This window comes from Mauremys reevesii, linkage group 14, assembly GCF_016161935.1.
Source record: "Mauremys reevesii isolate NIE-2019 linkage group 14, ASM1616193v1, whole genome shotgun sequence".
Lineage (NCBI taxonomy): Eukaryota > Metazoa > Chordata > Testudines > Geoemydidae > Mauremys > Mauremys reevesii.
Window position 1 is genome coordinate 34676398 of NC_052636.1, and position 12421 is coordinate 34688818.

The 12421-nt window shown below is 53.8% G+C and overlaps 1 pseudogene; it reads right to left on the bottom strand.

Moving 5' to 3' along the window:
* Positions 1-12421, bottom strand: part of LOC120381725 — a 114253-nt pseudogene that overhangs the window by 22293 nt on the left and 79539 nt on the right.

Here is a 12421-nt window from a genome sequence, read left to right on the forward strand (position 1 = left end):
ATCTTTAATACACATCAAAGCCAGAGGCCTCCCCCTGTTCGGGGATCAGTGGTTCCCAGCTGGTAACGGGAGAGTTTGCTGGACCCTTTTTTTTTTTCTCCAGCTGGCACGGGATGAGGAGGTCTCTGTGAGTGCAGTGTGGGTCCAGAAGTATCCCAAACCCCATAGCAAATAGCCTCTGTGAGGGGTTGATTCCCCCTGTGCTAAGATGCAGCCACTTCTGGGGTGGATCCATGGTGGCCATTATTTGCTAGTGACAGGCCATGGACTTTTCTTACCTTTCTTGCCCACCAGAGCTTCCATTCTCCTGTTCAAGAGACATCCCCCAGGGCGCCCTCTGCCTGTGTGACTGGCCAGCAGGGGGCAGTGATAACTCTCTATCCACTTAGCAGACACTCTGAGGTAACAGTGCTGTGCGGGGTGGGGGGAGGTGTCTGTGGGGGGAGATTGCAAGGGGTACCCTAGTGAGGTTGGTGGGTTCTGGAGGTTTGGGGTTTCAGGGGGTGGTTGTGATGTGCCCAGCCCTGAGGCTGTGGGTCCTGGAGGTGGGTATCGCTGGGGGCCTGTTGGCTGCAGAACAGCCGGGGTGGGCGTCTCTTGGGGAGGCGGGACAGGGGGTTAGAGAGAGCCTGGTGCTGTGCCAGGGGCTCCGTCTGGGCTTCCCCGGCTGGCTCCTGGCATCGCTGCCATGCCCAGTGCGCAGAGCTGGGGGAGGGGATCCCTGGCACTAGGTCAGGGGATACCAGGGAAGCAGAGTGAGGGGTCCCACTGAAAAGCATCAGGGGGTCCCGCTGGGTGGAGGAGGGGGTCCCAGACAAATGGCAGGGCAGATCCTGCTGGTGGTGGTGTGCGGGGCGGGTCCTAGGCAGGCAGTGAGGAACTGAGTTCCCAGTAGGCGAGTCTCTGGCTGCTGGGGGCTCTTGGTGGGGGGAACCCTTTGGGATTCCCAACCTGACAGTCATGGTCTGGTGGGGATTCCCTGGCCGGTGGGGCTTTGAGCGGTATCTGGGGTCCCTGGCTGGGGACTCTGGGGGCTGCGTCCCAGGGAATAGCTGTTGGTCCCCTGGCTGTGGGAATTTCTACTAACCATGATCCTTCTCTCTGATCAACTCATGTCAGAGTCCTGGCTCCAAGCACTGCCGGGCATTCCCCAGTCACCGGCCCTGTCACTGTGATAACTTTCTGTCCACTTATCAGACACTGTTCGTGTGAAATCACAGATTTTGCTTTTCTCCTCTTTTGAAAACTGCAGGAACTTTTGGTTCAGTTTAGAAAATTTGTGCCCCCAGTCCCGAGAGCAGCTAGGGGGCATCACGGTGAGAGAACAAAGAGGGACCCCTTGTCTCTCCCAGCAGATCCATCACACACCTACTAGCCAGAGGCTGATACAACCCCATGATGGGGAACCCAACACCCTCCCCACTGCCAGCAGCTGGATGTGAGGGGCTGGGACATCTTCCCTACACCTCCCTGCTGGGTGCCCCCTTTCCATGTCATACCAGACTCTGACTAGCAGGCTGAGGATTCAGCCCTGGAAATCTGGTCAGTTTTCCGAGCCATGCCCAGGGAGTTGCTTTGTCTGTTTCCTGTTTCAGAAATTAGGGAATTTTCTCCCCCAACACCCAAGTGTTTGTTCTGAGGATCTAGGCCCACGTTAAACAAGTCCCAGCAGGTTTGTCACACACTGTCCCCCTCCCTAGCCTCACCCAGGGTATTCCCTGCCCCCTCCAGCCCTAACTCCCCAGAAGTTGCCACCTCTTCAGTATTTCCTGCCCCTCCCCCTCCAGCAGGAACCCACCAGCAACCCCTCCAATAACCCCTACCTGAGCTGGTGCCACTGCAGCCGGAGAAGCCCCCCCGGCCAGGCACAGAGGGGTTAATGCCTTCCTGTGCCCTGCAATCCTCCCCCCACCTCCGCTCCCAGGCGCTCCAGACCCTCTCTGTGCCCCGCAACCCCCGCCCCCCGGGCTGCAGCGCTCGCCAGGGCGGGCTGCAGCAGCTGGGATCCAGCTGGGATCCAGCTGACACCCAATGCAGGGGCTGGGGGGGGGGGGGGAAGCTGCTACGCTAGCCCCTGTCCCCGCTTTTCTCCTGCGGAGCCCCGGCTCCTCTCCTGCCCCCTCCGGGCTGAGGCGGGTCCCCACGTGTCCCACCCCCTGCATGGGGCCCGGGGGCGGGGCCAGGCCTGGGGAGGAGCCGCCCCTTCCCGCCCCCCCGCCCCTGCCTCCGCCCCTTGTGTGGCAGCTGGGCCATGGCTGGGGCCGGAAGCGCAGCACGGGGGCTGCTCCAGCCCGCGGGGCAGCGCGGTGGGGACGGGGGCAGCGCGGGGCGGGCAGGGCTGGGGACACGCGTGGGGCGGACACGCTCCTGCCGGGGGCGGGGTCAGGGCTGGGGGTTGGGTGGGGTGCGGTTATTACCTGGGGGTCACAAGCCCCCCCCCCAGCTCTGCCGCTCCCCGGGAAAAGGCGGGGGGGGGGTCTGAGAGGCACCGGCTGGGAGAGGGGCGGGGCCGTGGGAAAGGATGAGCGGTGGGGAGGGTCAGGCTGGCCCCGGGGACCTCCCTTGCCGCTTCCGCTCTCTCCAGCCCAGGTCCCGGGGCAGGCTGGGAGATGTAGTTCCTGACCCTCCCTGGAACGGAAGTGACGTTAGGGGGAGAGACCAAGCCGAGTTGAAAACCCGCGCGGGCCCCTGCGGCTCTACCTGGCTCGCGCGGGGCCGTTGGAGCCTCTCCCGGGCCGGAGAAGGGTTGGTGCCGTTGGAGCTCTGGGCATGCGCAGTTCGCGGCGGGAGAGCCCTTCATTAACCCCCCCGTGCCCGGCCCCGCTGGGGCCGCCCCGGGCTCCGCCCGCCCCGCTGCAGAGCTGCAGCCTCCAGGTCCCGGAGCGAGCCCCGGGGGCGGGGCGGGGCCGGGCGGTGACTCTGCCCCAGTGCCCGGGGAGGGGACCCGGCATCTCGCAGCGCCGGGATCTGCTCCTGGGGCAGCGCCCGCGGGGGCTCAGGCTGCTGCCCCGCAGGAGCCCAGCGCCCCCCCCCCCGGGCCCCGCCCCGCGCTGCCCTGGGGCTCTGCGGGGGGGGCCGGGGGGCGGGGCCCGGCCCCCCTGGGGTCCCGGCGTGGGGCTGGGGGGGGGAAAGGGGCTGGTGGGAAATGTCTGTGCAGCCCGGACATGGCCGGGGGGGGCAGGTGACCCCCGAGGAGCGGGGAGAGAAAGGGGGGGGCTGAGATCCCCCTCGGATTTACCGCTGCCCCCGCCCGTGGGGACCCCTCCTCCCCGTCCTGCCCCCTTTCTCCCTAGAGAGCCACGAGCAGCGCCCAGGGTGACCCCCCCAACACCTGAGAAGTTCCCTGTTCCCCTCCCCTGATTGTGCCCCATTTTCTTTCCCCTTTGCCAATGGCCAGTTCAGGTCTCAGGTTTGGGGGGTTTCCCCCCATTTCCACCTGCAGGGATTTGTCCTTGTGCGGGTGGGAAATGGTTCCCCCAAGTGATTCCTGAGCTGGGCAGAGGGTGAATGGGCAGAGGCTGGGGGGGCCCTGAGACAGGGACACCTCTGGGCTGCGCCGGGGGGGCCACTCTCTGCTGGCAACGGGGCCTGGGAAGGGCCAGGAAGGGGAGGGAGGAGCAAGTGTCCCCCATGGAGACGGCCCAGCCCCAGGTTCCCCAGTCCCAGCTACTCCCCAGCACCTGCTGGCCCTGTGAGTGTGAGGCAAGAAGAATCCATCTCATTCTGTTGTTGATTGAATATCCCTGTATAATCCCCTCCAATTTCCCCTCCTTTCTCTTGAACTGTTAAATGCTGACGTAAAATCTCCCAGATGTTGGTGCTTCTGTCTCACATTAGCAAATATTTAGTTTGTGCCCCATTTTCTCCTCAGTTCTGAAATACTGATATCGAATTCTCAAAAATCTTCCCGCTTTTCTCTCCAGGTGTGTGACTGAGATCAGGGCTCTTATCGTACTGAGCGTGGCCCTGTTCTGCCAGGTGCTGCAGAGACCCCAACTGAGATCTGGGCCCTGTTCTGCCAGGCGCTGAAGAGACCCCAGGTGAGATCAGACCCCACTGTTGTGCCAGGTAAAACTGAGACCTGGACCGAGATCACAGCCCCCCTTGTGCCAGGCAGCGCATGACTGTGACCCAAACCGCTGCCTCCATTGTGCTGGGCACTTCAGAGACCTCGACTGAGATCTGTGTCCCCGTTGAGTCTTGCACTGCACTGACCCTAATGAAGATCCCGCCCCACCACTGTACTGGGCACTGCACAGACCCTGACAGAGATCCTGGCCCCACATTTTGCCAGATGCTGCAGGGGCCCTAAACAAAATCCGGGATCCTGCAATGCTGGGAGTTGCAGAGTCCCCGACTGAGGTCAGGCCCCTGTTGCGCAGGGCTCTGCACAGACACTGACCAAGATCAGGGTCCCCATTGTGACAGGTGCTGCACAGACACCAAGGGTATCTCTACCTGCCATTAAAACCCCCAGCTGGCCCATGCCAGGTGACTCAGGCTCACAGGGCTCAGGCAAAGGGGCTGTTTAATTGCAGTGTAGGTGTCTGGGCTCGGGCTGGGGCCAGGCTGTAGGACCCTGCGAGGTGGGAGGATGCCAGACCTTGGGCTGCAGCCCCAGCCGGAACATGGACACCACAATTAAACAGCCCCACAGCCTGAGCCGTGTGAGCCCAAGTCAGCGGGCACGGGCCAGCCGCCGGTGTCTGACTGCAGTGTGGACATGCCCACAGGGACAGAGAGACCTTGCCACAAAAAGCTCAAAGGCTAAATAGGCAATTATTCACAGCAATAAGATTTACAGATCCATTTGTGCACCAAAGTCCAGATAGCAGCGTGTGGATGTGTGTAGTTTGGTTGGGGCTGGTGTATTTGTGCCCCCAGAAATATGTACATTTTCAGCAAAACCCCTCCTACACAGTACACCCAATTGTCCACCCCTTGCCATAGGCCATTGATCCTGCTCTTGCATAGTCATAGGATAGGGGCACAGCCAAACATTTCCTTTGATGTGCACCATTTTTCATCACCCCTCCATTGATTCCCAGTGAGCTCCTCCCCTTCTCATTATTCCCATAGGGCTTGTGGGGCCCACCTTAGTTGCCATTCTATTTCCAGGCACCATAGTAGCCATTACCCAGGTGCTGGCCTCCCAGTTGAGCATTTTGCATTCCCACACACCTCTTCCTCTCCCCCCAGGTCAGCCTTTTGAAGCCATCCCCCACCCACCTCATGCTAGCAGCAAGACCAACACCACAGACAAACATCACAAAACAGAGATCCATTGTATTCTGGGTTATTCTTCCGCTGGCACCAGCATGGTTGTAGAGTGTGTGAAAAACGAAAGAAACAATTTCCACCCCCCTGGTGGGATCAGATTATTTCTTAATAATAATACCAATTCCTTTTACAAATTTCCTTGCTAATTGCAGGAAAAACAGAAGAATTACCTTCAGGCTGTCCTTATTTTGTTCTATAGTCAGGCTAGTGAATTACCCCACTCACTGACCATTTATGAAATTTATGAGGTGGCGTGCCTCAGTTTCCCACAGCTTCAGATTTCTGCTCTGTACACACACACACACACGCTCCTTAGGGTTAACCTGTCCCCCTTATTTTCAGGCTTGACTTGTTTTTTCACCTCCCTTTTCTGGAGGGCCATAATCTGAGTCTTCTAGTAGCTTGTTTGCTGACCAGATGCATTCATTATTCTCAGGTTCTTTGTGCTGCAAATGGCAGTTTCCTCCTTCCCCCATCAGCTGGGTATTGCATCCACACAGAGTCTTTCTTGGCTTACCTCTGGATTCAAAGCTATCAGCAGCTCAGAGACTGTTTCAAAAGGGACACATTTCACTTCCACCAGGGTTCTTATTACTGTTCACTTTCATCTTCTGCTCCAAAACACTGCTCAAAAGATCTGAAAAAGCAGCACAATCTACTATGCTCCTTTTGGAGCCCTAACAGGATTTTAATTAAGTACCATGTTTTGTTTGCATTTCTTTTACCCCTTTTCCAATATACACTGCACCCCCCACCACTTGCTAGTCACATTCCCAGACCCCACTGCCAAGCCCTCCCCACTGATAGTGACTTTCTCACTCCAGCCCCACTCCTTTCCCCTGTGAAAAGACATCACCCAGGGCTCCCTGCTGGCCCTGTGAGTGTGGGGCAAGAAGAATCCGTCCCATTCTGTTGTTGATTCAATATCCTTGTATAATCCCCTCAAATTTCCCATCTTTTCTCTTCAACTGTTAAATGGTGACACAAAATCTCCCAGATGTTGGTGCTTCTGTCTCAGGGCTGGTCTACACTAAGGGGAAAAATCGATATAAGATACGCAACTTCAGCTACGTGAATAACGTAGCTGAAGTCGAAGTATCTTATATCGATAACTTACCCGTCCTCACGGGATCGATGTCCGGGGCTCTCCATATCGACGCCGCCACCGCCGTTCGGGCGGTGGAGTTCGAATCGATAGAGCGCGTTGGGGGGGATATATATATCGCGTCTAGATGAGATGCGATATATCGATCCCTGAAAAATCGATCGCTACCCGCCGATACGGCGGGTAGTGTAGACGTAGCCTCACATTAGCAAAAATTTAGTTTGTGCCCCATTTTCTCCTCAGTTCTGAAATACTGAGATCAAATTCTCAAAAATCTTCCCACTTTTCTCTCCAGGTGTGTGACTGAGATCAGGGCTCTTATCATACTGAGTGTGGCCCTGTTCTGCCAGGTGCTGCAGAGACCCCAACTGAGATCTGGGCCCTGTTCTGCCAGGCGCTGAAGAGACCCCAGGTGAGATCAGACCCCACTGTTGTGCCAGGTAAAACTGAGACCTGGACCGAGATCACGGCCCTCCTTGTGCCAGGCAGCGCATGACTGTGACCCAAACCGCTGCCTCCATTGTGCTGGGCACTTCAGAAACCTCGACTGAGATCTGTGTCCCGGTTGGGTCTGGCACTGCACTGACCCCGGCCCAGATCACGTCGCACCCCTGTACTGGCTGAAGGCCTTAGCCTGTCACAGTAAGAGAAGGCTATTCCACAGACAGTGATCTTTGATTCCTTCTTTTATACCTCTATAACTAGCTAAGTGATAAGAATACACCTACATTCTTAAAGTACAGGCCTTTGCAGACAGGCCTGAATATCTATATCCTAACACTTGGTTCTACCTCAGCACAAGGGGCTGGAGTAGACGCCCTCTCAAGATCCCTTCCAGGCCATTACTGAAATAATTCTCTTTTGTGCTGTGTCCTGTTCTACGCTGAGCTGTTTTGCATGGTGCCATTTGGAACTGTGATTGCCCCATGTTGTGTTCCATAGTTTTATGGTGCATTGTTTTGCCTCAACTTGTTTGGTGTCTGTGTTGTGTTGATTTGAGTTCACCTATTTTGCATTGTGTACTTTTGTCCTAAGGTGTGTTAGTTTGCATTGTGTTGCTTTCTTCTCCTTAGTATTGTGTCATTTTATGCTGTGCAATGTAGGTTTTTGTTTTGTTGTTGTTGTTTTTTGAATGGCCTGACATCATGTTGTCGTGCGGTTTTTCTCTGTATGTTGTTTTATATGTATATATTGCATGGCATCCTAGACATGTAGGGCTAGATGGGACCTCAAGATGTCATCAAGTCCAGCTCTCTCTGCCGAGGCAGGACCAAGTATCTGTAGATTATCTCTGACAGAGCTTTGTCCTACTTGTTCTTAAAAACTTCCAGGGAAAGAGACTCCCCAGCCCCCCTTGTAAGACTGTTCCCGAGCTGACCTGCCTTAGCTCTGGGGACACCCACACAGACTGTAGTGGTGAGCAGCTCTGGAGAGAGAGGAGACCCCAGTGAGTGGCAGCTGGGTAAAGAGACTAAAGTTGGGAGGAGAAACATTGACGTGTCCAAGGTCACCCAGGCTGTCCGTGACCGAGCTAGAAATAGATCCCAGTTCTAGTGCCACCGTACTGCTGTTTTGGGCACTGAAGGTCTCTGCCACCCTGGTGTTTTAGGCACTGGTGCAAACCCTTAGTACAGACAGAATTTACACTAGTGCACTCTGGCACTGGTGCACCATGTCCCTGTTTGAAAGCTTGCAGGAGATGGGGGATGGGGGGCAGTGACCTCCCTGAGGCCTGGGGCTGGCTGAACAGTGCAGCTGGGAAGGGAGGGGCAGCAGTGAGTGCTGGAGGTATGAGCCAGGAGCACAGCCCCACAGGACTGGACACTGACTTCTCCTGACCCAGGGGACACCCCCCAGCTGTGTGCAGGGACCACAGCTGAGCTGCCTGCCAAGACAGCCTGTGCATCCATGGACAAACCACCTCTTCCTGCAGCCTAATACAGTGGGGTCTGGGGACCTTTCCAAGCTGCGAGTGACGGGGCTCTGGCGTTAACGGGATCTGTTCCTGGCTCTGTCCCTGACCTGCTTGGTGACCTGGGGGAAGTCACAGCCCCTCTCTGTTTTCCTCCTCCCCATTGTCTACTTGGATTGTGATCTCTTTGGGGCAAGGACTGTCCCTCTCTGTCTGTGCAGAGCCCAGCAGAATGGGGCTGCTGATCTCAGTCAGGGTCTCTGCCATGTGCTGCACGATGGGGCCCTGATCTCCATCAGTGTCTGTGCAACGCAAGGCACAGCTTATAGACTCACAGGCTTGAAGGGCAGAAGGTAGAGGTGTATTTCAGATGAGGTCTCATCAGTGCCTTGTATAACAGTACTAGCCCTTTCATGTGTCTGCTGGAAATACCTCACCTGATGTATCCTAGGACTGCATTAACCTATTTCACGGCTGCATCACATTGGCAGCTCATAATTATCCTGTGATCAACCAATACACCCAGGTCTTTCTCCTCCTCTGTCACTTCCAATTGACAAATCACCGGCCAGGGCCTGCAGTCTGTCAGGAGAGGTGTGCTGGGTTGTATTTAGGAATCTGAAAATAAAAGGTGAAGACGGCTGGTTCACAATATCCAATGAAATCTTGCAAACAATTATACAAATGGACCCTACTTCTGTTAAAACAACATGGTATTAATACTGATTCAAAACTGACATTAAAATTAGGAGAGAAACGCATGAGAAATGAACTGACACCTACTTACCATTTCTTAATGCCTACAATTTTGACACTCCCTCACAGCATCTTTTTTTCAAAGCGATGCACAGCACACAGTCAAGTTAATGAATGGAAGCACACCCATTATTGCCTGCTTTGTGCTGCATGAGCATCTGATTAAGCACCTAATTACAACTGTACCACTGTAAGTGGAAGTGCATCAACCCAGCTTAGCTCCAAGGTGTTTAGATGTGAATGAAAAGTTTCCAAGGCTTTGGCTACACTTAGCACTTCAAAGCGCTGAGAGAGAGCTCTCCCAGCGCTGTCCGTACTCCACCTCCCTGTGGGGATTAATGTACAGCGCTGGGGCTCTGATCACACTGGCGCTTTGCAGCGCCTCAATTTGCAGCGCTGGAGAAGGTGTTTTTTCACACCCTGCTGCAGCGCTGCAAATTTGCAAGTGTAGCCAAAGCCCAAATGGGTCACTTGCTGGAGGATTCTCTGCAGCTTGAGGGCTTCAAACCACAATTTGAAGACTTCAGTAACTCAGACGTAGGTTAGGGGTTTGTTATAGAAGTGGATGGGTGGGATTCTGTGGCCTGCTTTGTGCAGGAGGTCAGACTAGATGATCATAATGGTCCCTTCTGACAAAGTCTGAGTCTACATGGCAGAATGGTTAATGGGGAAAATACACTGAAATGCCTCTACTCATTCCTGTTGACTTCTTCTCCCAACCCCCCCATGAGTTCTGGTCTCTTGGTCAACTCAGCTCCCAGTCCCCCATCAGCTGTGCCCTCTCCCAGCCTAACCCATTTCTACTGCAATTCTTCACCCTCCTCATCCAGGCAGGGGGTTGGCGCTGCAGCCCCTAAGGTACCTGCGTTAATCACTGTCTCTCATACTGGGGCTATTTAGATTTCAGGGAACGATTCAGAATTACTGACCCTGGGAGGTGGGAGAGAGGAGAGGCTGAGAGAGCGTTTGCTCTTACGGCCACGTTCAACTCTGGTAGCCTCCATGTTACCTCATCCTTCTCCCTCCCCCATGTGTCTCTGCTCATGTCAGTGTGTCACCTGATCTTAATGCCACTGGCTTCAGCAGAGCTCCTAGACAGGAGCTACATCGCGAGGGGGTTACACTACTGAGAGTAAAATACATCACAGGGAGGGTGTAATTATCCTGAAGTGAAACATTCCAGTCTAGGAAGTGAAAGACTTCAAGTACTTCGTTACTTAAAATTATGCTTGAAAGGATTGGATTTTTATGAATAAATTGCAGCAGATGTTAATTTCACTGTACACACACACACACGAAAAAATATTGATATAGGTAATATACAGAAATGCTTCAGGAGAAAGTGGAGTTTGATTTAAGGATATTTACACTGTATATTTTGGGTGTGACATTGACAATTTCTCTTTGAACAGTTCTATGATTTGGCTTTTGGACTCTCAGCAGTTACTGTTATTAAATAATTGTTGTCTGACGACCCCCATAACTTCCCACAGCTCTGAACATTGAAATTGTAAACATTGAAAAAAGGGCTTAAAAATAAATATCGCTATCTATTGAAATTAAAAGAAAGAAATGGACACAATGAATTTTGTCAAACCCACTTACCAGCAATTGCAATATGCTAGGGGATGGAAATTCACAACTAAGGCACCAACCTTAATTCTGCCCTGTAGTGACACCAGGCAATTGCCGTAGGGCTACGAATTAGGCATTTTAGTGTATATCGTTCCAGGTTACAAATCGGTATGATCTAAAGACACATGAGATCTTTTCCTCAGGAAATCACCGTCACTGGGTTGTTTCTCTTAGTGGTAATTCCCAGAAGTGAACAGATTAAGAACATTTTATCAGTTATGAAGTGGCCATTTCAGATTTCTGGGGAGCGTCTGTTATTTTGCACTAGGTCCTTGGAGAGACGGAATCTTGGTTTCATTTTAACTTCTCCATGCTCAGCAGCTTCTGGAATTTGGTTCAAAGTATTTCCATGTTTCCTTGCCCTGTCCTTAACAGTGCTGCTGTAGCAAGTGGGAAGGGCTGAACTGACTGCAGGATCAGTAGCTGAGTCCCTTAGATATTTATAGCTCATCGGAAGGAGGACGGGGATTGGTGGGTGTCTGGGGATTTAATAATAAACACACAAATATAATTGTTAGTGAATTTTCATCTTCTAATTCCCATAACCCACTAATGATCCCTGGCTGCCCCCGGCAGTCTGGGGAGGGAGAACTAGTCGACTCCTGGGGCCAGTGTGGAACCGAAGGCATAAGGAGCTTTCCGTGGCTGCCTCAAAGTCACCCAGAGTGAATTTCACTTCACTGGATAAATCCCTAGTTGCTGAGCTCTGCAGAGGGGTGGGGAGGTGAATTCCATCCCCCATTCTTGGGCATAGACCCCCCTCCAATTCTCACCCTGATCTCAGACACTACCCCAACCTTCCTCTGCAGTGATGGACCCACTTGATGCTGCCAGAGCCATCTGCCATGGGAGCTAGAGAGGACAGAGGCCCAGCTCCAGAACTGCTCCCCCTGCCCACAGCCCCCAAGCTGTGCTAGAGTTGCCCTGACTTTCCAATCTGCAGATCAGTCCGGGTGTCCCCAGCCCGTGCACCCACCACACACAAACTTTGTCACAACAAACATCCCAGGATTGGGAAAGACCATCTGGGGCTGGCTGCAGTCTCCCGTTGCTGCTGTGAGGGGAATGGGGTGGTCCCTCATAGAGGATACAAACATACCCAGGGGCACAGAAGGGAAATGTAGTTTCTTCCAGGGGTTTGAAATGTTTGGTTTAGAGTCCTGAGCTCTGTCTTCCTGTTTGTCTCCTCTTGCCACTTTCAGATCTCTTGGAGAGACAAGGTGGGGGAGGTAATTTTTTTAGAACCAATTAAAAATACCTCTTTGCTATCCTGGGACCAACATGGGTACAACAACTTTCCCCTTTGTACCCCCTCCCCATCACACCTCCCCCTTAGCTGAGACTGTCCCATGTGATAGGAAAATAAGGGTTCAGTCCTGTCGCTGGATTGGGTCTTGCCAGCACTAACGGGAGTGAAAGCCTGTGTGCATTAATGACAGCAGCAGCTCTGGGACTCGACACATAGGGAGAAGAGATGGGAGTGAGCAGGTTGTGTTTGTGCCAGGTGTGAGTTACTCATGTGGGAATTCTGCACCGCTGCGTACGCACAGAATTCACGTCCAGCGCAGAATTCCTTTTTTTTGGCTTGAAGAAGATACGTTCTGCCTGAGAAGTGCTACAGTTCTGCGTTTCACCCACCAGAGGCCCCTGTGGCACCAGAACAGGCAGCAGCCAGCTGGGTTCATCTTGGTGGTAATTTGTTCCCCGAGCTATACCCCAAATGGGAGGAGAGT